Raw genomic sequence first — 27295 nt, forward strand, 5'->3', positions numbered from 1 at the left:
GCACGTGGGGTCTAGAGCGCAGGCTCAGTAGTTGTGGCGCATGGGCTTAGTTGCTCCACGGCATGTGGGATCTTCCCAGACCAGGGCTCAAACCTGTGTCCCCTGCATTGGCAGGTGGATTCTTAACCACTGCGCCACCAGGGAAGTCCCAGTGGTGGTAGTAGTAGCCGTAAGTGGACCATATTGTCCCTCAGCAGAGAAGGTCGTGGCAAGTCCATGGGTCCAACCATCACTGGGGGGGGTCACAGATCCATCCCACCCTAGGAGTCTCTTAAGTTTAAGGGAGAAAAAAAAAGGCTTGCCCAATGCTCAGAAGCACATCCTCTTCCTTCTCAAGCTGCAGTGCCTCCTGCTGCTCATGGAAGAAAATGCAGCTCCTTCCTCCCCAGGAGTGTGTTTGCCAGCCTGCTGTGGCAAGAATCCCTCACACTGAACCCTGCCATCTCTGACCCCAAAAGATGCAACCCCTCCCGTCACCCCTGAGGCCTGCCAGCAGTCACTGCAGCTGTGGGAGCCTGCCATTCTGTGGTGTGGGCTCTTCCCATGCACTGCCCCCCTCAGAGCCCCTTCCTGCTCCATGTTGAGTCCAGAGTAGCAGGTCCGGAACTTCTGGGGATGCTGGGGCCTCAGGGCTCATAAGAAACTCATCTTTCTGATGGATCCTTGTAGGTTTTCCCCCTTCATTTATCTCCAAAGGAGCACTGAACAGTTTCCATATGGCTGCCACGTGCCCCGATGTTTTGGTCGAGACAACGTTATTGCCATACCTCACTAGACCTCTCCCAGAATGGTCACAAGGTTCTCCTGGGCATAGTAGGGGCTGCTCTGCCGAAGCTATGACACAGAGCAGAAAACTGTGCCACCTAGTTGCTCTGCACCTATGTCTCTCCAGAGGCTATGTCTTCTACCCAGCAAGAAAAAGAAGTTAATTTGTTTTTCATTCTAGGGATCTAGGTGCAAAAATAACCCACTGTAGCTAATTGGCCCACTCCCTTCCCTGTGAAGTGGGCAGGCACAGAAAATGCCCCACCCTGCCCAGCTCATCATCTACCCCTAAGGGGCCTTGCCATAGCTAGCATGTGGGAGGAGAGCAAATTTAAATGAAATCAACACGAGTTTCCTCCTAACAATAACAGTTCTATTCATTCAACGCTTACTGAGTGCCCAATTACCTACTTGGTGCCAGAGGAGAGACAACCCCAGCCTCCCTTGTGGTAGTTTGGCAAGAGGCTGGCTGAGAGGGTCTGTGTTCACTTGAGGGAAGAACAGCCTTATGCCAGGGGCTGAGCTCTGGAGGCTCTGCCTTTGAACAAGTCTGCTTCCTCAACCAGGAAATGCCCAATATTACATACTACACCAGATCTTCTCTGCCATGCTTTTCCTATAAATCCGTCGAGCAGTACAGAGTGGGCTCCTTCCCCTGAAGCCCTTTCCCATGTGCACTCAGCTTTGGTCAATCAAGCACACTTCTCTCTGTCGGATGGTGGCAGCCCAGGGTACCAATGCATTCTCCTGCCTCTCTTCACGGAGGCTTCCTCAGGAAACCATGCTTTGCTTCTTGCTGCGTGTCACCAGGAAAATGTGTGTCTGTGCCACTTTGGCACGACAGCATGCAGGTGTGAGGAACACACAAGGAGCTCACAGCATTGTGAAAAAGAAATCAAAGGCAATAACAGATGCAAATACACTTATAGACACATAAGGCAAGAGGGGACCCTGACAGGCCGTAATTGCACCTCCACTCCAGGCAGCAGATTAGTCTTAGTGAAAATGTGTACTTCTGCCTGATTATCAAAGTCCTGGAGGGCTGCGTGTAGAGGGGGACCCTTATTTTCACTCTCCAGGGAAAAAAAGAGTGTATCTGACAAAAACTTCCCCTAGGAACAAACCCCAAAGGAGGAGATGTTTGTGGAGAATGAACTAATTTTTGTGAAGAATGAACCACACACTCTTTACTTACATTGACTCATTTAAGAAAATTAACAAAAAAATTAAGTTTTTGCTACACACACAAGGAATGTTTCAACATAAGCAAGTGAGTATAAACATAGCTGTCAGCCCTTTGAAGTGAGATGGCAAATACTCAGGCTGGGGCCGCTGCGTTCAGGTGAGGCCTTACACACGAGTGTAGGGCTGAGGGGAAGGATGGTGGTGAAATCTAGCCTTTACTCCTCTTTCAGTCTGTGTGGGTGCAAGTACCCGAGGACGGGGTGCCATACTTTTGTTCCTCACACAGACACTATCTACCTACAAAGCCTAGAGAAAACCACTTTTCCTAATTCATCTACCTGAAAGGGCTCCTTTTTATAAAAGGTATAATTTGTATGTGCTCAACTCAAAGCCCTTCAGGACTTGATAGGTCTGAGGGCAAGTGGGGTACAGGGCACCTGACTACTAAATAGTTTGTAGCCTCCATCCCCCATTTGGAAACGGCAACTTCATAAAGCCCTTGGACTTCCTTCAGCCTGATCTTCTCCCAGGGGTAACTAGGGAGCTTTAGAGAATAACTGGCCCTGTACATTAAGGTTTGGGTTGTTTTGTTTTGTTTTTGAGATAATTGTAAATTCACATGTAGTTGTAAGAAATACAGAGAGATACAGTGTCTTCTTTACTAAAGGTTTAATTTTTTATTTTTTAAAATTTATTTATTTATCTGTTTGTTTGTTTTGGCTGCATTGGGTCTTTGTTGCTGCACGCGGGCTTTCTCTAGTTGTGGTGAGCGGGGGCTACTTTTCGTTGCAGTGCGCGGGCTTCTTATGGCGGTGGCTTATCTTGTTGAGGGGCACAGGCTCTAGGGCATGCGCGCTTCAGTAGTTGTGGCTCACGGGCTCTAGAGCACAGGCTCAGTAGTTGTGGTGCACGGGCTTAGTTGCACCACGGCATGTGGGATCTTCCCAGACCAGGGATCGAACCCATGTCCCTTGCATTGGCAGGTGGATTCTTAACCACTGTGCCACCAGGGAAGCCCAAAGGCTTAATTTTTTAAACCAACATTTACTGAACATTTTTTCTGTGCCTCAGGAAAATAAAGATGCCTCAGATGAGACGTCATTCCCTCAGCACCTTAGATTCTTGTGATAAAGACACACACAACAGATCTCTTTGAAAAAGTTCATCGTACAAATTGCCAAGGGGCAAGTGAGCATCTTGGACGAAAAGTCCTGTGCAGTGTCTTGGGGACTGAGTAAAAGTGGGTGATGGAAGGGCAATCTGGGCAGAGAACACAGCACGGGCAAAGGCTCAGAAGTATGAAATAGCATGGTGTGTGCTGGGAGCCATTCAAGTAATTAGGCATGGATGGGAACAAAAAATTCAAGGAAGGGAGTTTAGCGGCATCCCGGGAATGAGAAGGGAATGTTGTGTGATCCTGGCCTCCCACATTCTATGCTGGGGGAATGAAAAACAGATGGGAAATATGCTCCCAAACATGGCCCAAGCATGGCTCTTGGAGAAGCAGAAGCGAATCTTGCTTCAGTTCGAGGAGCCCACTGAACCCTCACTTCCAATCCTTGGGCTGTGGCCCACTTCCTTCCATGACCTTCACCCAAGGCCAAGGGCGGAAGTCTAGCTCACATCCTTCTCTTCTGCATAAGGCCAGCAATTGGAATGAAACAGAGTCCCCCCTCTACCAATCTGGGCTGCCACATGGGACATGGCTAAGCCCAGCTGTCCCCAGTTCCCATCTGGCATGGAGAGTATCAAGAAGTACCCCCCAGGGTCCAGTGAAAGGCACAGAAGGTAGTCGATGGTGCTGCTGGCAAGCTCAGCAGAGGGTGACCAAAGTGTGGGGGCTGCAGGGCAGACCACCTGAGCTGACAATCAAATGGAAATCCCAGCCATTCTTCAAAGAGATACACAACCCCAGAGAGCTGAGATGAGGCAAATTAACTAGGAGGACTCCAGGCCCTGACGAATGGAGAAACAGCAGACCTGGAGTATTCTATCCCCAGCTGTCTGCAGAAGGTGCTAGCAGAGGGAAGAGTGACTAGGTACATAGGGAAATCATTCTTCAAAGACAGTGAAGATGCAAGGAGCAGCATGGGATCTGAGTTTTCACATGCCCACCTCCACAGCGACACAATTAGCAAACGCTTGTTACTTCCAGGCATTCTGGAGAAGACAGGGAGGGGATACTGAGATACTTAAACATGAGTTTTCTTGTGACTCAGCAGGCTGGGCTCATAAGGAAGATTATATTATTTATAGAAAGCTGAGAAAGCCACACTTTCTTTGAATAAATGAGTATATTGTGTGTAAATGATCAACCCCTCTATATGTGGCTTACGGGCATCCCCGGCCAGGTTTTGGATGAAACAATTCTATTTTAATTTGGAATGATGAGGATTCAGTGCTGGTTGGTGATTTGTGAATCATGCCATACTCTGTACCAGGGCTAAAGTATTTCTTACTGAGGAAGAGATAAGCTCCCTTTTTACCTGTCCTCAGGTCCAAAGATATGACAAGCCTAGTTACATCCCCAGAAAATGGGGATATAGCCGTCATAAGAGGACTGGGGTAGCCTTTGAATCTGTGAACTAGTTTACTTTGGGACAACCTGCTTTTGTAATATTCCACCTTGTAATTGAAAGGGAGGGAGGAAGAAAGTCTGGTGTGGGAATAAGAAGACAGCAGTATCCTTTATGGGCAGGACTTAGAATTGGGTGACTTAAGAGTCACAGGTGGCCATATTTTTAGGTATGTCTTTTAAAGTAAAACAAGGAATTTTCTTGTAAGGTTTGCTCTGTTAAACCCTGCATCTCAGTCTCAGCGACTTATTACAACAGTGGTTTATTTCTTCCTCATGCTATCTGGAGGCTGAGGTGGGCTGTGGCTTTCACCAGGCCCTGTAGGAAAAGCTCACTCTTCCTCTTGTGTGTCTCCCCTTTACTATCATACCACAGCCACACTCACAACACTTTTGACACCAGATGTGAGGGTCGGGGTGTTCCTGCACCACTGGTTCTACAACACCAGCTGGATGTCCCACAGTTCAACTCAATTCTGACACTGTCTTCCTGGAAATAGTGTCAGATCCTATAGGCTAAGGGCTCAGTCCTGCAAAACAACCCCTTCCCCCCACCACTTCGGATGCCAGTCAAAAGTCCGGGTTGTCACCTGTGCTGCTGACCAATCATCCATAGATCAGGTATTCCCTCCACCCCCTCCTCGGGCTCAGTTAATGGGCTAGAGCAACTCACAGAACTCAGGAAAGCAGCTCCCTTACTGTTTACCAGTTTATTCTAAAAGGATATGATAAAGGATACATATGAACATCCAGATGGAAGAGATGCATAGGGCAAGGTATGGGGAAGGGGCTCGGAGCTTCACCGCCCTCTCTGGCCACTGTCCCAGCACCTCCACGTGTTCACCAACCCAGAAGCTCTCCAAACCCTGTACTTTTAGGATTTTTATGGAGGCTTCATCACATAGGCATAATCAGTGATTAACTCCATTTCCAGCTCCTCTCGCTTCTCTGGAGAGTGGAGGGGAGGGTTGAAAATCCCAAGCTTCTAATCATGACTTGGTCTTTCTGGTGATCAGCCCCTCCACCAAGAGTCACCTCATTAGAGGTAATACATTGCTATTACCCAGGAAATTCCAAGGAATTTAGGAGCTCAGTGTCAGGAACCTGGGTCAAAGACCAAATATTAGAACAAAAGATACTCCTAGTGCTTTTATCACTAAGGGAATTACAAGGGTTTTAGGAGCTCTGAGATAGGAGCTGGGAGCAGAGAAGATATATATTTTCTATTACCTTATACCCTGGGCTTGTTCTGTCTTCTGATTTCAGGACCCAGCCTCTACATAGGACATGTCTGGGAAAGAGCAAGAGAACTGGCCAAAACTCAAGATGAGTCATAGACCTTCTGCTGCAACATGGTAAATGCCATATTTACTCACATTTCATTGGCCAAAGCATGTCACATGACCAAAACCAAATCAAATGAGGTGAGGACATAAAATCCTCCCATCGGAGGCACAGTGGATCACCTGACAATGGACAGGGAGGGGTGGGTAGTGATTGGAAAGAATAATACATTCCACCATGATAATATAAAGTCATTATAGATAATTTAGAAAATGTAGAGAGGAAAGAAGAAAATCAAAATTACCTGTAATCTCACTGTTAACATTCTGATATATTTCCTTCCAGGATATATGTCTGTGTGCTTGCTTGTTTTGACAAATTTAGGATTACATAATATATACCAGCTTTATAGGCTGCTGGTTTATATAGAATTATAATATATAATGAACTCTTTCCCATATAAATAATCATTCTTTTGAAATGTCACTTTAATGCCTGCCCAATTTTCATATTAGTTTGGATAGACCAGATTTTGTAGCAATTAAAAAACCCTCAACTTTGTTGCCTGGCTTCGAATCACAAAAGTTTATTTCTTATTCAAGCCACATGTCCAATGCAGGTTGACATGGAGACTCTGCTCATCTTGATCACTCTGGAACAGAGGCAGACAGAGCAGCTACCATCTCAAATGTATCTGGCTATTGTATAGGAAGGAAAGGAGAATATAGGGTAGTATGCAATGGCTCTTAAAGCTTCTGCTCCCAAGGCTTTCACATTTTGTTAGCCAAAGCAAGTCTCATGGTGTGATATATTTTTTTTTAAATGGCCACAATATTTTGCAGATCCTCCAATCAAGAATTGAGTCTGTTTCTCCACCCCTTGACTCTGGGCTTAGCCATGTGACTTACTTTAGCTAATAGCACGTTAGCAAATGTAACATGACCAGAGGCTTAAAATATGCTTGTGCATTAGGGCTTGATCTCTCCTAGTGCTTTTAGAACAGCCTGAAATTGACCTAGAGGATGAAAGACCATGTGGAGAGAGAGACCATGCTGTCCCAGCTATTACAGCCATCCCAGATATGTAAGCAAGGCCATTCTCAACCATCCAGCTCCAGCCAGCCCAGACCAGAACTGTTTAGCCAATCCACAGATTTCGAGTGTTGTCTTAAGCCACTAAATTTTGGGGCAGTTTGATATGCAGCAAGAGCTGGCTTATATACACATCTACATCTAGTTTCATCTGGGAGGGAGCCATGATATTTTTTTTAAAGTCTAAATGACTACCTCAATATTAAATCATAAGGATGTGCCATCATTTATTTAACCATTTTCTTATTGTTAGAATCGCATTGCTACCTAATGTGTTACATCACATTTACTACAACTATAAACAACACTACCATGAATATCTTAGTGTATAAATATTTATCCACGTTTCTGATTATTTAATTATAATCAATTGGTGGAAGAAGAATTACTGGGTCAAAATTTAAATCTCTTAATAATTACCAAATTATGAGACAAAAGGATTGTACCAATTTATATATCTAATGAAAGTATGTAAGTGTTCTTATTTCACTGCACCCTTACTCACCATCGAGTGTGAGCTTTTAGATAATTTTTTTTTTTTTTTAATTTTAATTTTTTGCAGTACGTGGGCCTCTCACTGTTGTGGTCTCTCCCGTTGCAGAGCACAGGCTCCGGACGCACAGGCTCAGCGGCCATGGCTCACGGGCCCAGCCTCTCCGCGGCATGTGGGATCTTCCCGGACCGGGGCGCGAACCCGTGTTCCCTGCATCGGCAGGCGGACTCTCAACCACTGCGCCACCAGGGAAGCCCGAGTGTGAGCTTTTAAAAGCATCTTTACTAATCTAACAGGGGGAAAAAATCTCATTTAAATTTTAATTTCTTTGCAAATTGAGGTTGACTTTTTCTTTCAAATATTGTTAACAGTTAAAAATTCTTACATAACACTCAGAGTGTATATGATAGTATTTCCTTATTTTTCTATATTGAATTAAATCCAGCCTGAGTGCCCCACAGGACTAAATTGGCCAGAAGCTTGATACCAGATATCTTTCCCAGTTTCCTTTCCCTCTCTTAGATAAGTCCATCTGGGTTCCCACGGCCTTGAAGTAGTGTCCAGTTCTCACACTTAGACATGTCTTATTCAGGTCCATCTACCTCGAGGGCAGTAGAGTCGGTGCAGGGCCCCTCCTGCTCAAATTTTTAACCACCTGTTGTTTGCCCAATATCATGTTCTGTCAGCACCACAGGAAGGCAAGATGCAGACCTCTAGTTCCCTTGATTTGGCAAAGTTATCATTTGAGAAAGCTTAAATGTGGCATGTGGGGGATGGGAGGGGAAGGGAGGTGGCTGGGATGACCAGAGGTTACATGTACTGCAAAATGCTTTTCCCAGTGGAATGAGCAGATGTCTCAGAAGACAAGCAGTGTAACTATTCGGAGCGTGATATAAATGTCAAGAGTCTAAGAAATCACACATGGAATTATTGAACCATAAGTCATCATATTTCTTCTGTAACCAAGAAAAAAATCACATTTTTATTGAGTTAGAAAAGAAATACAAAATCAGACTACGAATACTGCTTCATGAACAGACTTACTACCAAGACCCTCTGTATTCACACCTCCCAGCTCCACTGTTTTTTCATACGCTGCTCTTTGAAAAAGCTGCACTTTCTACCAAATGTCAGGGGATATAGCTTCAGTCAGTCAACTGTTCTCATCACTTGGGGTGGTGGGGTGGATCCCAAACCCAGTCACATTGCTTGCCTCTAAGGAGCGTATAGTCCTGTCTTCCAATCTTCTTTTAGGTAAGGCAGCTGAGTGAAAAAGCCAAGTCCCTATAAAACCCACTAACGGACTACCCATCAGCCTATGTGCCAGTGTTATAGGGGTCAGTATAAGGGCCAGCTGCCCTGCAACTAAGACAAATGGAGAACTTGCAGGAAAACACACGAAGGCTGCTAATGCCAAACATGTTACAAGGCAACATTTGCCTGTGCAATCTGTGTGTTATGTCTTCTATAAAGGAATGCCAGTGAAGGAAGGAAATGAAAACCATTCCCAATATGGGCAACCTCCCCTCCCCCACACATGCTAGAGCTGAGGCAGTGGATACAAAAGTTGGCAAAGGAGCAGTGAGGGGGAAGGGACCCTGAGAAGGCAGATCAGAAAGGTCAGCTCCTGTGCTTTGAATTCCTTGCTGGAAAAGAGAGGAGTTTTTAGATGGGACCCCCACAGAGCCGTTTTACTGTTCCAAGTCTGCTTGGGGTCCTTTTGATGTAGTTACTCTACAAAATCTCACATGTCCTTTAAGATTCAACTTCAGCTAAGGGCCCTGAAGAAACAAGGCCTCTTTTGAAAGAACAGAAGAGTCCAGAAGCGTCTGGGTTCAACAGGCCACTGTCTAAACTGACAACCTGCTCTCTAGCCTGAGGGATGATAAAACTTCACAGACTGGGAGAGAATTCCACGTCAAGAATGTCTGCTTCTGAGAGCTCACTCTGATTGCCCTCATCCCCATTAACAAAAACAGATGTGTGTTCATGAGTAAAGTAAACATTCAAGGTCAATATACGTTCCTCTCCAGCAATCTAGTTTGGCACTTCAACGTGAGCAAATAGGCTATGAAGCTGAGTGGAACTTTTCTATAACATTGGTGTCGAGTGACAGGATGCACATCTGTGTATTAGGTTAACTGTTACATTAAATATCTACAGGATAGACTTTTGCTGTTTTGTGGGAAATGGTCTGAGCTACGGTAAATCTACTGACATGGAATAGTTATTCTCTATGAGAGAAACAAGAGAGTGTGATATTTATGAGCCTGAGTCTGAATGCTAGTTCTAGTACTTACTATCTGTGTAACCTTGGGCAAGTCATTTAACTTCGGTTACTGTCTCTAAATGGAGGTTTCAATAGTATGTATTTCCTGCCTTGTCAGCACTAAGCATGTAAAAATGTGAGCTTATTCTAGGATTACTCCAGGACACTGGGGGGAAGTAGTATGCAAGAAGTCTCCATACCTAACCTTGTCTTCATTCATCCTTTCATCAAATATTTATTGAGTACCTACAATGTGCCAGCTAAAGATGCAGCAGTAATGATGAAAGACACACCTGAAAGTAATCGTGGAGTTTATGGTCTCCTGATTCATCTGCCACCCTCCCGAGACGTGACCCTCCAGTATCACTCAGCACCCTGAGTGTGATGTTTCTCAGATTTACTTGAACCTAAGAATCACCTGGCACTCTTGTGAAAAAAACAGATTCTAAGATCTCACCTCATCCTACTGAATATCGCAGGGAGACTCTGACTTCCTTCCCTCATTGGCAAAATAAGGAGCAGACACACCCTACCACCATCTCATTATGTGTTCCCGGAGAAACAGCATATGGGAAATGTCTTCAGAAACCATGAAGTCACTTTCCAGCATGTGGCATCTAGGTTCTCTCTGGAGGATCAGAGAAGCCAGCCAAAGGCCACTCAGTGCCTACAGTCTGTCCTGGTGTCCTCCCAGCCCACCTCCTCCTTCTGGACTCTTTGGAGACATGAATCAGAAGCCACCTATCCCTGTTTTAACCTAATGAGTTAATGGGTCTCATACAGGAACCAGCCTCAAGTCCACCACCAAGGTAAACACTTGCATTGTATTCTGGGAATGCCTATTACAAGGCTTCAGAGGTCCAGTCAATGGCCATAACTGGTGGTTTTCAAGGGACATCCTTGCCTTCCCTTGGCACCTGCTAAAATGGGAGATGAACCCAAAGATTAGAGGGGTGAATTGTAGGATCTTGGTAAGTTCTCATCACCCAGCCCCTGCCCACCTCTCCAGCTCCATCTCCCACTCCTCTTCCATACATCCACTAGCCCTTGACTGCCTCTCCCCTTCTTTCAGTAATCAAACACTCCAGTTTCAACGGGTCACAAAACCATCCAGAATAATGATGATATTTCCTAGCCCTCTTGCTATTATGATCAATGGGTTGTAAGCAGAAATGTCATATGGCCACACCCAGGAACAGTCCACAATAAACAACTGGCACGTGTTTTATCCCTGTTCTATCCTACGCCTTCCTCCATCCTGCTGCTTGGAAAGCAGAGGTAACAACTGAAGCTCTAGCATCTGTTTTAGATGTTGGGAATGAGACAACATGTTAGGAGTTCTGGGACCCTGAGCACTGTATGGCACAGAGCCTCTGCTTTAGTCCTGAACTACCAACCTCTGTGCTTTTACATAAAATGGAAGTACACCTCTATCTAATTTAAATCAATGTTATTTTGAGTTTCTATTACATACTCCAAAGTGAGTCTTTACTGATACGGTGCTCAGGAGGATGGATTCTGGAAACACACTGCCTAAGTTCAATCACTTATTAGCGGATAGCCACGGTACATTGCTTCACTTCTTGGCCTCAACTATAAAAGGTAGATGCTAAAGACAGCATCTACCTTCTTGGATTGTTGTTAGGAATGAGCTAATAATATATGTGAAGCTTAAAACGTGTAAGACCTGACATAGGGTAAACACCCAGAATAAAAGTGTGCCCTAAGGGAGTAAGATTGAAGGTTGTTCTCTCAAATCAGAGGTAGGCTTTTTTAGTGCAGCAGCAATACCAATAGTGTTAATAATAATATCTTTAAAAATTTTATGGATTACTTTGCAGGAATCTTTTCAACAGTTACGTATGAACTGTGCATTATGTATGTATGAGTTATGTATAATGACTTTCATTCCACAGAGAAGAGAATGCAAGGTTAGAGAGGTTAGGTTAACATGCCCCAAATCACATAGCTAGTAAGGGTCTGTGATAGGACTCTCATGCAGGTTTTCCACTTCCAAATTCCATACATTTTCTGAAAACCTTCACTTGCTCCTAAATGCAAGTTGTTGTACTGCTATGCATTCTCTCTTTTAGATGCCTGATGCACATACATTTTTTGCAAAGGGATTCCCAGGCTAGATTTTTCTGTTCGTAAATAATCAAAAAGGGTGCCCAAATCCCCCATGTAAGAAATTTTGTTTTCTGGTCGCCGACAGCTCAAATGTGAATAGGCCGTGTATTTGATCCCATAAAATGTTAGCCCTAGACTATACTTTGAAAAAAGGGATCCGATCAGGGCTCGCCTCAGGAATGGGGGTGGAAGAAAAGCCTTGATCCATCCCCATCCTGGTTGCAGTCTGGACAAAAAGCCCTGATTCTGAGTGATATTTCAGGCTCACCCTAAAAGGGGCCCAGAGTTGAGCCTCTGGGATGGGAGTGAGGCTTCATGACAGTGCATGTGTTTTGAATTGACAATTCTTTTAACAGAAGCAACTTGGAACCAGGACTGGGGGAGCTGCTGCTCACTGGAATGTTGTAGCCATTTTCCATGTTCCCTGAGGGCAGGGCAGGTGGCTCCCATTGCATCTGGGGGCGGGGGTGGGGGGGGTGGGGGGCGGCGGGGTTAAGTTAGACACTAGGAAAAGCTTGCTTGCTATAATGATTGTGAAAGGCAGGCACAAATGTGGTTGTGGAATATAGTTATCTGTGCAAATTTGAAGCAAGTATAGGAAAAAATCTTTCACACGTAGAGGATATGGATTGAATGTCCTTGTAGCAGAAAACAGGAACTGAGAACAGAAAGTAATGGTATAGGGCTTCCCTGGTGGCTCAGTGGTTAAGAATCCGCCTGCCAATGCAGATGACATGGGTTCGAGCCCTGGTCCGGGAAGATCCCACATGCCGCGGAGCAACTAAGCCCATGCGCCACAACTACGGAGCCTGTGCTCTAGAGCCCACGTGCCGCAGCTACTGAGCCCGCGTGCTACAACTACTGAAGCCCGTGCGCCTAGAGCCCGTGCTCTGCAACAAGAGAAGCCACCACAATGAGAAGACTGCACGCCGCAACGAAAGAGTAGCCCCCGCTCGCCGCAACTAGAGAAAGCCCGCGCACAGCAACGAAGAGCCAACGCAGCCAAAAATAAATAAATAAATTTATATTAAAAAAAGAACGGGATGGTCAAAAATAAGATGCTCCACGCAGTGTGTAGAATCAGGGAGGGATGTGGCTTTTGCTTGTGCACCTTGCCTGGAACCTCAGGGCTTGGGGTCCAGCACAAGGGAATGGCAGGAAGCTCGGGCAGTGGCCAGACTGGCACACCTCCCTGCAGGGCCTGGGCATTCTGGTCCCCTCGTGCACACAACCAAAGGATGAAATCAGGTGAAAGCTGAAGACTCTCCAAGCTCCGAGTTCCTCTGAGCCGGAATGTAGAGAATTTCTATCGATGGAAAGTGATTTCTCTATCCTCTGTTAGTTTCTGTGGGCTACACTCCTGAATCTTATTTACACTTTCTCTTGAGGAAAAAATTGTGTAAGCCTATGGAGAGTTTCTTTCCTAAGCGGCGGGTTCTGTGTAGGGGCAGCGTGGGCACGAGGGTGTAGTTAACAATGAGGGAAGTTATAGGGAAACGTGACAATATCAACTTAGAAAGGCCACTCCAATCCCTTGTGTTTGACCTGGACAGGGAGGCCTGCCTGCTTTGTCCTACTTCACAGGAAAATGACAAAGAGGGGATAAGTGAGAAAAAGTTAAAAGTTATGTACATCCCTTTTGCCTCCAAGCCTCTTACAGCCTGCCACATCGTTAAAAAGGCTTACTGTGTAAGTCTTACACCCAAAGTTTAGAGAAAAAGAAATATTAATTGAAAAAAACTTGTTATATCCTAATGAAGTTTGTTCTTTTCTTCACCTGTACAATTTTTTTTAAACTTATATAAAATGAGAGAATTGGTGAAGGAAAGAAGAATTACCTTTTCAACTCACAGACTACATTTACTCCAATAAGAAATTCCACTGTCAAATGTAGTTGCCCCAAAGTGAACACAACCAACCACAAGCAGTTGAAAAGAGTTGATTTATATGATTTTCTGTGTATAAAGGTAAAGGGCAAACGTACAGTGTTAGCTATCCTAATTCATTCCCAATTTTTTCTCCAAAGGAAAGAGAGGGAGAGAGACCCAGAAGGGAGAAGAGTTGGCTCTCAGTAGCTTTCCATTCGGCTGGAAAAGGAACAGCTCTGGTTGCTACAACTATGGTTGCTCCTTCTTGCTATTTATGGATGGGGTGGCTGTTACTGCAGTCCACTAGTGCCCCCTATTGTCCCTTTCAGGAAACTCACAGGGCAGCATGAACGGCTAAGACCTGGGTAAGTCATCTTAACACCCTCGAAACTTCTGACAAAGAAATCTCAAAATTTTGAAACTATGCTTCCACATTTAATTCACTGAAAGACAGTTTATAGTCAAGTTACATTATTATTTCTGAGACTTAGAGAATGTTAGGAAGGATCTTTAGAAAGTATGTAGCCAATTGTTTTTTTTTTTTTTTTTTTTTTTGCGGTACGCGGGCCTCTCACTGTTGTGGCCTCTCCCGTTGCGGAGCACAGGCTCCGGACGCGCAGGCCCAGCGGCCATAGCTCACGGGCCCAGCCGCTCCGCGGCACGTGGGATCCTCCCGGACCGGGGCACGAACCCGCGTCCCCTGCATCGGCAGGCGGACTCTCAACCACTGCGCCACCAGGGAAGCCCCGCCAATTGTTTTTTAACCTAAGTTTGGGTATTAGCTCTGAGAGATATTAGCAGTTATTATGTGAAACCAAAATGGGTTAGGAGACACTGGGTTAAATAAACATTAATTAAATATTAGATAAGCAGGTTCTTTCCTGCTGGTCTTCTCAGATCCTTTAATATGGATTGTGTGTCTCCCAAGGGGAAATGCAATTTCCCGATAACATTTGACAACAAGAACCACGTTATATATGAATTTCTTGTAGGGCTAATATTTCAGGGAACACTTTGCGAAAGTGCTAATTGAGTTCAAATGAATCATTCTACAGATTTGGAAATAGTCCCAGGGAGGTGCCAGTGGCTTGGTGGTAGTTAGTAGGGCCGCCGTGAGGATCCGTCAGGAGGCTCCCTTCTCCCAGAGCTGCTTCTTCACCAGAGAGCCTACCTCCTTCCCAGAGTCAATTCTTAGTATTCCTATTTCCACAAAGCGTGTTTACCTGTGGAATGGGAAATGGCGTTGCCTTCAGCCAAGGATATTGGGAAAGTGAAGTAGACCCCTTTCAAGTATGCTCCAACTCTTTGGGGAGGAGAATTTGCTTCTGGTATTTTCGATTCAATTTTGCTGTCTCTTGTGAAGAACCTCATTTTTTATAAAAAATGTATATTCAGCAAATACGATGCACACGGTTTTCTGGTACTTGGAAGACTCAAGATGATATAGCACATTGGGTAAGAGCAAAGGTTTGGAGGTCAGGTTCTGGTTCTGCCACATTCTGGCTGTGTACATTTGGACAAGTTACTTATCGTCTTTAAAGTCAAGATATGGAAACAACTTAAGTGTCCATTGACAGATGAGCAGATTAAAAAATTGTGGTGTGTATGTGTGTGTGTATATATATAAACACACAATGAAATTTTACTCAGCTTTAAAAAAAAAGAAGGAGGGCTTCCCTGGCGGCGCAGTGGTTGAGAGTCTGCCTGCCGATGCAGGGGACACGGGTTCGTGCTCCGGTCTGGGAAGATCCCACATGCCGCGGAGCGGCTGGGCTCGTGAGCCATGGCCGCTGAGCCTGCGCGTCCGGAGCCTGTGCTCCTCAATGGGAGGGGCCACAGCAGTGAGAGGCCCGCGTACCGCAAAAAAAAAAAAAAAAAAAAAGAAGGAGCTCTTGCCATTTGAAACAACATAGATGAGCCTGGAAGACATTATGCTAACTGAAATAAGCCAGGCACAGACAAAAAACTGCATGATCTCACTTATATGTGGAATCTAAGAAAGTTGAATATATAGAAGTAAAGAATAGAATGATGGTTACCAGGGGTGGGAAGGTGGGGGAAATGGGGTGATGTTGGTCAAAGGATACAAAGTTGCACTTATGGAGGATGAATAAGTCTGGAGATCTAATGTACAGCATGATGTGGTTAAGAATACCATAGTGATTACTGGAAATCTGCTAAGAGTAATTTCAGTGCTGTCACCAAAACAATAACTAAAAAATTTAACTATGGGAGAAGATATGTTAATTTGCTTAATTGCAGTGTATGATTACTGCATACACTACGTTTGTGTATCAAATCATCTTGTCGTGGGACTTCCCCTAGCAACCAGTGGTCAAGACTCCGCACCTCTACTGCAGGGGGCACGGGCTCGATCCCTAGTCAGGGAACTAAGATCCCACATGCCTCGTGGTGCGGCCAAAACAAAAAAAATCATCATGTCGTACACCTAAAATATATACAATTTTTATTTTAAAAACTCAATTTGTAAAATAAATAAAAGACTCAGAATCCCTATCTATAAAACCTGACTGGGCTTCCCTGGTGGCGCAGTGGTTGAGAGTCCGCCTGCCGATGCAGGGGACGCGGGTTCGTGCCCCGGTCCGGGAAGATCCCACATGCCGCGGAGCAGCTGGGCCCGTGAGCCATGGCCACTGAGCCTGCGCGACCGGAGCCTGTGCTCCGCAATGGGAGAGGCCACAGCAGTGAGAGGCCCACGTACCGCAAAAAAAAAAAAAAAACACCTGACTAATCCCTTCTCCACAGGATTGTGTTGAGGACTAAATTAGAAAACACAGTTGCCCCTTGGTATCCACGTGGGATTGGTTCCACCACCCACCCATCCCCAACAGATACCAAAATCTGCAGATGCTCCAGTCCCTTATATAAAATAAATACTCCATACCCAGGGTTCCACATCCATGCAGATTTCAGCCAACCAGATTGAAATCTGTGGTTGGTTGAATCTGTGAATGTGGAACCCGGATACAGAGGGCCAACTGTACATGTAAAATGGTTAGTGCCAGCACATGTGTTTAATAAATATTTGCTGCTGCTGCTATTATTATTGTTTTCCTTATTATGATTATTGATATTATTATGATGCTATTATTGTTACTTTTATTGTCCCTGCCCTCAAGGACTTAATAGCCCAGTTGGTGATAGAAGACAAGCACACTCAGAAACTTCAAATAACAATATAAGGGAATGGAACAGAGATAGCAACTAGATCTCACGTCACTTGCCATGAGCCTTCAGTGGCTGCCTCAAGTGCTATGTGGAGAATTCTGAAGTTCTTGCCAGCCTTGGAGAGAAAGAGCACTGATATCAATTAGTGATGTTTTTCATGGGAATGAGGAGTATGAATGAAGTTATACCACACATACTTAACATTCTTAAAATGAATGATGAAATTCCAGATGTGACAGATTAGATAGAACAGTCATTTCTGGAGACGATAAGGTAGCTGGACCTTGGAGGATGAGTTTGATGTGAATAGAAGGAGATGAAGTAAGGGAGGGAGAGGTATCTGGCACCAGGGATTTTGTGAGCAAGTGTGCCAAATATAAAATCCATATGGCCTATTTGTGTGGCAATAAGTAGACCAGTCTGTCTAAAGAAGGGTTTGATGCTAAAGATTAGCTCTACAAATATGGTAACCAGAGATGCGGAGCTGGTGACGCAACATCCAATAAGTTCTCCCACTGTTCCCACAAATTCCCTCTTATGCATTGGGCCATGTGCCTGGATTTGAAGTTCAGAAAATGTGGATACCAGTAAGTCTCTAGCACCATCTTGTCTATCATGGAGCTGTTCAAAGGCTCTTTTCCGGGACCTCCCTGGTGGCGCAGTGGTTAAGAATCCACCTGCCAATGCAGGGGACACGGGTTTGATCCCTGATCTGGGAAGATCCCACATGCCGTGGAGCAACTAAGCCCGTGTGCCACAACTACTGAGCCTGTGCTCTAGAGCCTGTGAGCCACAACTACTGAGCCTGCACGCCACAACTACTGAAGCCCGCACGCCTAGAGTCTGTGCTCCACAACAAGAGAAGCCACTGCAATGAGAAGCCCAGGTACTGCAAGGAAGAGTAGCCCCCGCTTGCCACAACTAGAGAAAGCTGCGCACAGCAACGAAGACCCCTCGCAGCCAAAAAAAAAGCTCTTTTCCATCATCCTTGCTCATGAAGACCATATCCTTTCATGTCTTCATATTTAGTCCCCAACTGCTGTTCAGAGCCCATTACTCTACGTGCACTTTAAAAAGTCCTTACAAATGTCTTCCATCACGTACAGATGGCATTGCAGCCCCAAGCATCTGATTCTCGGCAAATGCACACACAGATAAAAAGTCACTGAAAATGAAAAATGAAGAATCAACCTACCAGAAATTGCAGCTTGCATGTATACCATGTGCCTTCCCTCTATTCAGAACTGTGCTAGCTCTGGGAGGGATATCAAAGATGGGTTTATTAAAACCACAAATAAGGATGGGAAGTTTTGAAATACCCCATTTGCAAAACTTCATAACGTGACATAATGAGATTTTATTCATCCATTCTTTTTTATGGAGTATCTACCAAGAAGCAGGCACTTCTGTATTAGTTGAGACTTGTATGGTTACAAGTGACAGAGACCTAACTCAAGCTCGTTTAAGCAAAAGAAGGGACTATAGTAAGGGATAATGTGACATCTGTGAAACCAAAAGACAGGAGTGTGCCTGGGGCACAGGAACCACTGAAACAGAACTCCAAGACCATCAGGTTTCTCTTTTATTCTTCTTGTCTCTGTGCCTTCATTCATTCGCTTCTTTAGTTTCATTCTTCCTTCTAGCTAGCCATCACCTTTCTCCATGTGGTGAAAAACAGGGGGGCCAACAGCTTTCAGATGTACCAGTATATCTACATAGCTTTGGGCACTAGAAAGAAATTATCTTAACATTCTCTCTGGTTCCAAGTTGAAAAATCCCCGGGAAGGACTCATTCAAGTAGTTCAAGTCAGATAACTCCAAAGAGTCATGAAACAACATGGCAGCTCCTGTGGGAACCATAAAGATGGGGCGAAGAAAGAGGAAACCTATGGAAGAGAGGGGGTGAAGAGCTGGGCCAACAAAACAAGAGGTGCCTGTTACACCTTCCCTTATTTGTTTTTTCATGCCAGTTCAGCTACGCTATCAACAAACAATTCCATTCATTTAATAAGCACTTATTCATTTACTGAGTGTCTGCTATGTGCCAGGTACTATGCTGGATTCTAAGGATGAAACGATGACCACGATGCCTCTTAGAGTGCTAGGCATTCAGAGATACAAAGAAACATAAACTAGACTTGGTTTAGGACCTCTGGAAACTTACCACACAACTGAAGGCAGAAGACTGTATTTGGAGAATCATCAAGGGGCAAGCTGTGTGCTATGGATAATGAAGGTAAAGGAAGGTGAGTGGGGTCAGTGAGGCCTGGAACCTTCCAGGGAAGCATCTTGGAGAGGGTGGAACTTCTGCAGGGTCTTTAAAGGGTGAGGAAGTTTTCGTTTATGACTACATGTGTTTTTTGGTTTTTTTTTTAAAGAGTATATGATTTCATTTATAAATTTATTTATTTATTTATTTTTGGCTGTGTTGGGTCTTCGTTGCTGCGCACAGGCTTTCTCTAGTAGCGGCGAGCGGGGGCTACTCTTCATTGCAGTGCGTGGGCTTCTCATTGCGGTGGCTTCTCTTGTTGCGGAGCATGGGCTCTAGGCACGCGGGCTTCAGTAGTTGTGGCCCGCGGGCTCAGTAGTTGTGGCTCACGGGCTCTAGAGCACAGGCTCAGTAGTTGTGGCTCACAGGCTTAGTTGCTCCGCGGCATGTGGGGTCTTCCCGGACCAGGGATCAAACCCATGTCCCCTGCATTGGCAGGCAGATTCTTAACCACTGCGCCACCAGGGAAGTCCCACTACATGTGTTTAAAGTGCAGAATTTTCACAACATCACACTAAGTGAGGCCTCTGCTCCTGGCTGTCTGCATCTGGAATGCAGCCGGGGGCCAGTGGCCCTGTTCCCTTCTCAGAGACAGGACTACCACCCACAGCTCTTCTGATAGCCTTGCGTTTTATTGCCATGGCCTGTTGGATGAAAGCCTCTGAGTTTGATGCAAGTTCAGAATAATTTCCTTCAAGGATTAACTCATCTTTCTGGGCTTGGGGAGCTACACAATCAACATCTGGTACAGCCTGCAGAGGCATTCTTCACCCAAGGAGTTTCAAATTTCAACATGTGAGCCGTCCTGCTGAATAACATCATCAACGGGAAACAGCACTCAGAGACCTCATCTGGTGGTAACAAGAGCTCTGTGTAATGCCCCGAATCATGTTTTGCACACGACAGTAATAAATGGTGCAAACTGTAACAGGTCCTTTATCACTTTGTTTCTTGCCAAAGGGACTGAATTCCACACTGCTGGGGTTGAAATCCCCTTGTGGGCGTCCTCTGGGGCCATTTCCTAGCCCGTGATAGCACTATTAACAACCCCCATCCTGTGCATGGACCAGCCCATAGGCTCACATTTTAATGTAGTCACAGGGAATCTCATGGTCAGTTCCTTTTCTAAGATCCCATCTCTCACCTCCCTGTCTGCCCAGGCATTCCTGGAAAATCCTTGGTTGGGCCCATTTCCTTGCCCCTTGGTAAATCCTGGCTTTATTCTTCCACACTGTGTTTTTGATATCCCTGGCTCTGCCCTCTGCATCCTATGGGTCTGTCCCACCACTCCTGGAGTTCTCTTCAAGGTCAAGATTTTACCATGTTCTTAAAGGTGAAACCCTGTAATAGTTGGGTGTTATGTGTCAGGGATGTATTATTTACAGGGGCACTATTATCATCACCAGTAAGGAAATTGAGGCTCAGAGTTTGAGTAAATTGTCCAGGTACAAGATATGAACCCACGTCTGTCTCACTTCTAAGACTGTGATCTTTTTAAGGGATATATAAAGGAATTCCAGAATATGGTCATGGGAGTCCCACATGGGAATCCGTACTTCCAAGTGGGGGAGGGAGAAGGAAAGAGAAATAAGGAAAACATGACCCAGAGTAGTGGCCCTCAATTCAAAGGAGGAGAATTTTGAGACATGGTGAATTGTGTCTAAGGCCACAGTTGGAGAATATGGAGACCATTGGCATGAAGAAAACTATTGGCAAGTGTTTTCAAGAAAAAGTTCAGTTGAGTAATGGGTCTGGAAGAGGTTAAGTAGTGGGTAGACTGCAAACAAAAAGGGCCACCACCTAGATGATGGAATAAAGTGAAAGGCTGTTCTGTATCTACTAAACTTGAAACTCGGGGTGGAGGGGGACGGGGCGGGGACCCAAGAATTGTTTTGACAAGCCCTCCAGGTGATTCTGATACACACTAACGTTTGTGGACCACTGCTATAGTACAGTTCTCAGCCTTGGCCACACAGTGGAATCACCTGGAATAATGATGCTTCTGCTCTATTCCTGAAATTCATTTAGTTGCTCCAGGCAATAGGGGTGTTTACAGAACTCTACAGGTGATTCTAATGTGCGGCTAAGAGTTGAAAACCACTGCTACCTCAAAGAGGAAGTGGAAGGGGTACAAATCACTGTGATGCCAAGGGCTAGCTGTGCCAGACATTGTGCTAAGGATAAGAACATGCTTTTAAAGCTTTAATGGGCATAAGGAAAACCCAGCAAGCTCCCAGGTGCTTTACGGGCATTGCTCCAGTGAATCTTCATGACAAGACTATGAGGCAGGTATGATGGTTATTCCCATTTTACAGATGAAGACACTGAGGTTCCATGAAGTTACCTGACTTGCTGGAGCATCAAAGCCGGAACTTGAAAACCAAGTCTTTGACTCCAAAGTACTGATTCCTTTTTTTAGAATTGTGATAAAATATATATAACATAAGAATTTGCCACTTTCACCACTTTGAAGCATACGGTTTTAGTGGCATTAAGCACATTTACAGTGTTGTGTAACCACCACCACTATCCATTTCCGGAACTTTTTCATCGTCTCAAAACATATACACCGTACCCATTAAACAGTAACTCCCCATTCTCCCCTCCCTCCAGCTCCTGGTCACTCCTATTCTACTGTCTGTCTCTATGAATTAAAGTATTCGTTCTAAATCATCATTTCCAGATGGGCTCAAAGAAGAAATGAAGGTGCTGAGGTTGATCATTTTTTTTCCTTGAAAAAGGTATCTCTGAGTTAGGTGAGGCTCCCACCTGAAACCCATGTCCCCAGATACTTAAAAACTTGTAATTCCCACCAAACAGCATAAGCTCTCCTGCCTCTGTTCCACAGCACAGGTGAATCCCTTTTCCCACCTTGCCTTCATTTAGCAAACTCTGTCTCCTCCTCCAAGTCTCCCTCCAGGCATGACCATCCCTAGGGATCTGAACCAAGCTCTTCAACTAGCATGGTCCCACAGACCAGGCTTGGCAAACTAACGTTAACTCGAACCACCTAAGCATCTTACTAAAATGCAGATTTGGATTTAGTGAGTCTGGGTTGGGGCCCTAAGATTCTGAGTTTCTATCAAGCTTCCAGGTCCCTGGAACACACTTTGAGCCGTGAGGTCAGAGAGGGCAGTGCTTCACCATAGCATGTTATTTGTTTTATTTTTTTTTTAACTCTAGTGTTTCCTTGGCTGTTTCTCCACTCCACTATAAATACCTTGAGGGCAGAAACCCATCTTATTTATGGTTATATTCCAGAGACTAGCATGGTGCCAACCCAGAGTAACTCTCAATAAATGTTGAATGAATGAATAAATAAATGAGCTCACAGGCTGGAAGGATAAAAAGGAACAGATCTGTGAAGAGCCTGGTAAGCCATACTAAGGAATTTGAAATTTATCCTGAAGTTATGGGGAGCCACTGAAGGATTTTAAGAGGCTGTTATATCAAATGTGTATGTGCAGTGTGTAAGATGTGTTGGAAAGGACCAAGAATGAAATTAAGGAAACGATAGTGAGCTACTGCACTAGTCCAAGCAAATAATTATGACTAAATAAGGTAGTGATGGTGGGAATGGGGAGGAGGAAGAGGTCTCAAGGCCATGTAGATGGTTAACCACATATCCCCGTTTGCTTCTGACAGACCCAGTTTCCTTCTGGTTCACTTATTAATAATGTCCCTTTCATTCCCCAGAATGCCCTGGTTTGGATGATAATTATCTTTTAACCCAGTACATAGGAGATAAAGTTAATAGAACATGAGGTGGGGTTGGGGAGCAGAGTGTTTCTGCCCTGGGTGACCCAGGGAATGGTAACACCATTCACCAAACCAGGCAGTCCAGGAGGAGAAGCAACAGGAGAAGTTTCTTTTTAAAATAAAAATAGTTAAAAAGTGAGTCAGTGAAAAATATTCAGTAAATTGCAGTAGAGGATGACAAAAATTGCAAAGGAGACACACAAATGGTTGAAGTCTGGGGAGTATTGAAGGAAGTTATCATCCTCCCTCCCTGAACCTCTGAACTGAGTTAGTCTCAGAGCCATTTATTAGGAAACCTGCCCTCATCTGCCATTCACACCAGCTGCAGATGGGAAGTCGAAATGGCCAATTAATTCTGGGTTTTTTCCCTCACTTCTCACTTTCTGTTTTTGGCTGCATTGGGTCTTCCTTGCTGCGTGTGGGCTTTCTCTAGTTGTGGCGAGCGGGGGCTACTCTTTGTTGAGGTGCGTGGGCTTCTCATTGTGGTGGCTTCTCTTGTTGCAGATCACAGGCTCTAGGCACGTAGGCTTCAGTAGTTGCAGCACGCAGGCTCAGTAGTTGTGGCACACGGGCCCTAGAACACATGGCGTGGACTCAGTAGTTGCGGTGCGAGGGCTCTAGGGCACACGGGCTTCAGTAGTTGTGGCACGTGGGCTCAGTAGTTGTGGCTCGCAGGCTCTAGAGCGCAGGCTCAGTAATTGTGGCGCAAGGGCTTAGTTGCTGCGCGGCATGTGGGATCTTCCCGGACCAGGGCTCGAATCCGTGTCACCTGCATTGGCAGGTGGATCCTTAACCACTGCACCACCAGGAAAGCCCCACTTCTCATTTTCTTCTCTTCAAGTCACTGCTGCATCTGCTCCCAACAGCCAAGGACTTTTGAGTCTCTTCAGCATCAGTTGGATCACAGCTGACTGTGGTCTTTCAGGCAGTCAAAACAACGACAGAGCACACCAAGGCCTAGTTAACTGAGTCTTCTCAAAAGAACACATCCCCCGGTTTGAGCCAAAGGTCAGGGAACACCAAAATGTTCTACCTCATTTATAAGCCCCGTGACCCAAGATCCTCACTAATGTCTATTCATACTTGCCAGCACCTTGGCTCTTCCCTCCCCTACAACATGTCAGCAACTGGGTAATTATTTAATAAACCTCAGAGCATACCTTTGCTTCTCTCGGCCAGAGAGACCAGGGATTTTCCTGGTTTCAGTTTCAAGGTGGTTCTGACTTCAGAGTTCCAAGTGTGGTCAAGCGGAAGAATAAATTCACCCGCTAGAGCCTTTTGAGGGAACTTTCAAACAAAACTCTGGCTTTTCAAGTATTAAGAGGAAATGACAGACTGAACTAAGCTCAGTATTCATTTTAATACGCGTGTTAAAGGTTATGTTAGCAGCTGTCAAATTGCTGGCCGGCTCTAACTACATCACTCTTCACCCTAAATCAGATACCTTGGGTGGCACCCGGAACTTCCTTCTCTGGGCTGACCCTAAACAACAGGATTGTTCAAGAAGGTGAATTTTGTCTTCCAGGCATTCCTATCACTTGTGCTAACATTAGCCTGATGAGCAAGAGAGCTGGAACCTGGGACCCCGAGCCCGGAGACCCTTCTGCTTCCGCTGGAGGCTCAGAGAACTCTACATCCTCCAACCACATCACCTGCTGGAGGTCGGACGCCAAGCCCATCCGTCTGACAAGTGTGAGCACCGAGGACTTCTGTTACTCAGCCTGGGGGAAGCCTAAGTGGTCTCTGCACCCCACCATGATTGCCTCCTTGGCAAGTAGAGAGAAGTTGTTTCTAACCCCAAGTCCATCTTACTGCACCAATCAGAAGCAAAAGATACTAAGAGTTCAGAGTCCTAAGATACCACACCTCACAGCCACCAGGGCCTTAATCATACTGAAAGGCCCCCAGCCCCCAGCCTCACTGCCCCATGGCATCCTTAGCCATTTCGGTGCTCCCCTTCAAGGGTCATGCATGGCTGTGGGAGAGCTAATCTCAAACTCCCACCGAAGACTGGTGTGGTACAGGAGCCCTCTCTCTATCATGTTCCCACCACCTACTCCCTGCCCCCTTCTCACAGCATCTTCGTTGTGGTTGGATGCTCAGTCAGTATTAACAGGAACTGAGTCATAATGCAAGCAAGTAAAGAAATGTTCTTGGTGGTTAAACAAAAGTCCCTGAATAGCTGGTACTGAGAAAACTTCATGCTGTCTCTCCATAGGTAGTCCCAACTTTGTCTTTTTCAAAATGACAAAAGGATTTTGTGGACAGCGAAACTATTCTGTATGATACTACAATAGCAGCTACATGCCATTCTACATTTGTCAAAACTCATGGAATGTGCACCACACCAAGAGTGAACCCTAATGGATACTACAGACTATGGTGTAATGATGTATCAAGGTAGGTCCATCAGTTAAAGCCTATTATTTCTAAGTAAGTTAAGTTTCTCAAAGCTGGAGAATCAATCTCTCTCTCTCTCTCTCTCTCTCTCTCTCTCTCTCTCTCACCCCTGCATCGCTGGTGTTCCCCACTCACTGGGTCATTCCACACTGACCACCAAGCCACAAGGTCAGGGAGGACTAAAAGGCTTGTGGATTCTCCCTCGTTCTGTAATGGTTCAGAAAGAGGAAAGGGAATATTGTGGTTGATGATTGATGTCTATAAAAGCAAAATGTTCTCAGAAGATAAGGAAGTATAAGTGAAGTGGCAGCCCTTCAAAGAGATCCCAAAAGAGAAAGTGGATAGAAAAGGGATGAGATTAGAAGAGGCAGAGACAAAAGTGCCAGATCACAATGAAAAACCCAAGTGAGATGGAGACACTCTTGACCATGAAAGGAGAGTGGGCATCAGTTGGGAGGAGGTAAAAGACAGTGGCGTTCTGCTGTCCGCAGAGAGGGGAGCAAACAGCCTCACCCTCCCTGCCCTAGGGGCTTAAATAAAAGGGAGAGTGAAGAGGGCTTTGTAGAACATGGCTGTTCTACAGCCATCAGCTGGCTTCTGTCCCACACCATGTACTGCAGAATCCACATGATGAATGAATGAGTTGCCAAGAAAAGGTGAACTTACAATCAGCATCCCCAGTTTAGATGGAAGGGTGAAATAGCTGGAAAGATTTTCCAACAGAAAACACTCATGTGATAAGGTTCCAAAGGCAAGAAGATAGTATTTGTCACATCACAGATTGCAGTTCCCGTTGGTCCCAGCGTTCCCACTTATGGGGATTTCTCCCACAGATTTCCTTGCACCCGTGTGAAATGCTGTATGTACTAGGTCACTCACTTATAATTGCAAAGCTTGGAAACCACATGATTGGTCATCAAACAGGGGACTTGTTAAATAAAGGATGGCACATAGAACACTGTACAAGTGTAAAACAGAACAAAAAAACCCAAAGAAGCTCTCTATGTGTTGATAAGGAAATATCTCTGAGATACATTGCTTAGTCAAAAAAGGCAGGCTCAAAACTGTTTGCAAGATATGCTACATTTGGGATAGAAATTAAAAGGGAAACGTTCTTAAATGTGTGTTTCTGCTTGTATTTTCATTAAAAGGGGCTATCTGCCAGAAGAGCGGTGAATTAAGTGTGGGTAGAGGAAGGTACAAAGGCTTTTCACAGAGTACCTTTTTATATCGTTTTGATTTTTGAATCACATCAATATATTACTGATTTGAGATTTTAAAAAAAAGAAAACATGGTTCAGAGAGTAAGGGCTGTGAGTGGGAACAGTTGAATCACCTGTTATCTAGAAATTATCTTTCCACCCCAGCACAGTGAGTCCAGATAACAGCAGTTTGCTATATTTGCATATTAGGAGAACTCTTGGGTATTTGTATTAAGTCAGGGCTCTTATAGGAATAAGCATGGGAAATCCAGCTCAAGTTTACCGAAGTTAAAAAGAGATTCACGTAACTGGAGAGTCCAGAGGTAGAGCCGGCTCTGGGGATGGAGGGCTTTGCTCATCACTGAGGGACTACCTAGGCTGCAGGCTCACTAGGCGTCATCTATCTCATGGCACCCTGACCCAAACCACAGTGCAGATGGCTGGTAGCCCCTTCAGCATTTTCCAAGCATTGATTTTGGAGGTCACCCCCCCACCCCAGTGTGAGTTTGGCATACCGCTGCCCTTCGTTTTAGAAGATGAATCTGCTGGGGGTGACCCAGGAGCGTCAGAAGCTTCTCCTCCAGGGCTTGAGGCTGTGGTTGCTCTCTTGTGCAACAGACAAGATGCAGACGCATGACATTCTGGCCTTGAGAATGCAGGGTATTCAGAGCCAGACCAAGAGTATGTGTGTGGGGAGACGGCTGGGCCTCCAGGCTTGCCAGAATCAAGGAATGGGAGAGAATGGAGACCACTTATCTTCCTCCCACTCCCCCTTCCTCATTCCAGGCCCAAATACCAGACCAGTGTGTCTCCAAA

At 45.2% G+C, this 27295-nt stretch overlaps 1 protein-coding gene and 2 long non-coding RNA genes across 3 annotated transcripts in view; 2 read left to right on the forward strand and 1 right to left on the reverse strand.

The window, feature by feature from the left end:
• Positions 1 to 5880, forward strand: part of LOC116760744 — a 46916-nt gene extending 41036 nt beyond the window's left edge. The window contains exon 3 of the long non-coding RNA XR_004351835.1: positions 5792 to 5880. This is a non-coding gene — a long non-coding RNA (uncharacterized LOC116760744). The remainder of the gene's footprint in view (positions 1 to 5791) is intronic.
• Positions 1 to 27295, reverse strand: part of DRAM1 (DNA damage regulated autophagy modulator 1) — an 88184-nt gene that overhangs the window by 14799 nt on the left and 46090 nt on the right. The window lies entirely within an intron of this gene.
• Positions 13741 to 25319, forward strand: LOC116760745. Its single transcript, XR_004351836.1, has 3 exons — positions 13741 to 14025; positions 24403 to 24569; positions 25096 to 25319. It is a non-coding gene; the product is annotated as an uncharacterized LOC116760745 (long non-coding RNA).

Source organism: Phocoena sinus, chromosome 10 (assembly GCF_008692025.1).
Source record: "Phocoena sinus isolate mPhoSin1 chromosome 10, mPhoSin1.pri, whole genome shotgun sequence".
Classification (NCBI taxonomy): Eukaryota; Metazoa; Chordata; class Mammalia; order Artiodactyla; family Phocoenidae; genus Phocoena; species Phocoena sinus.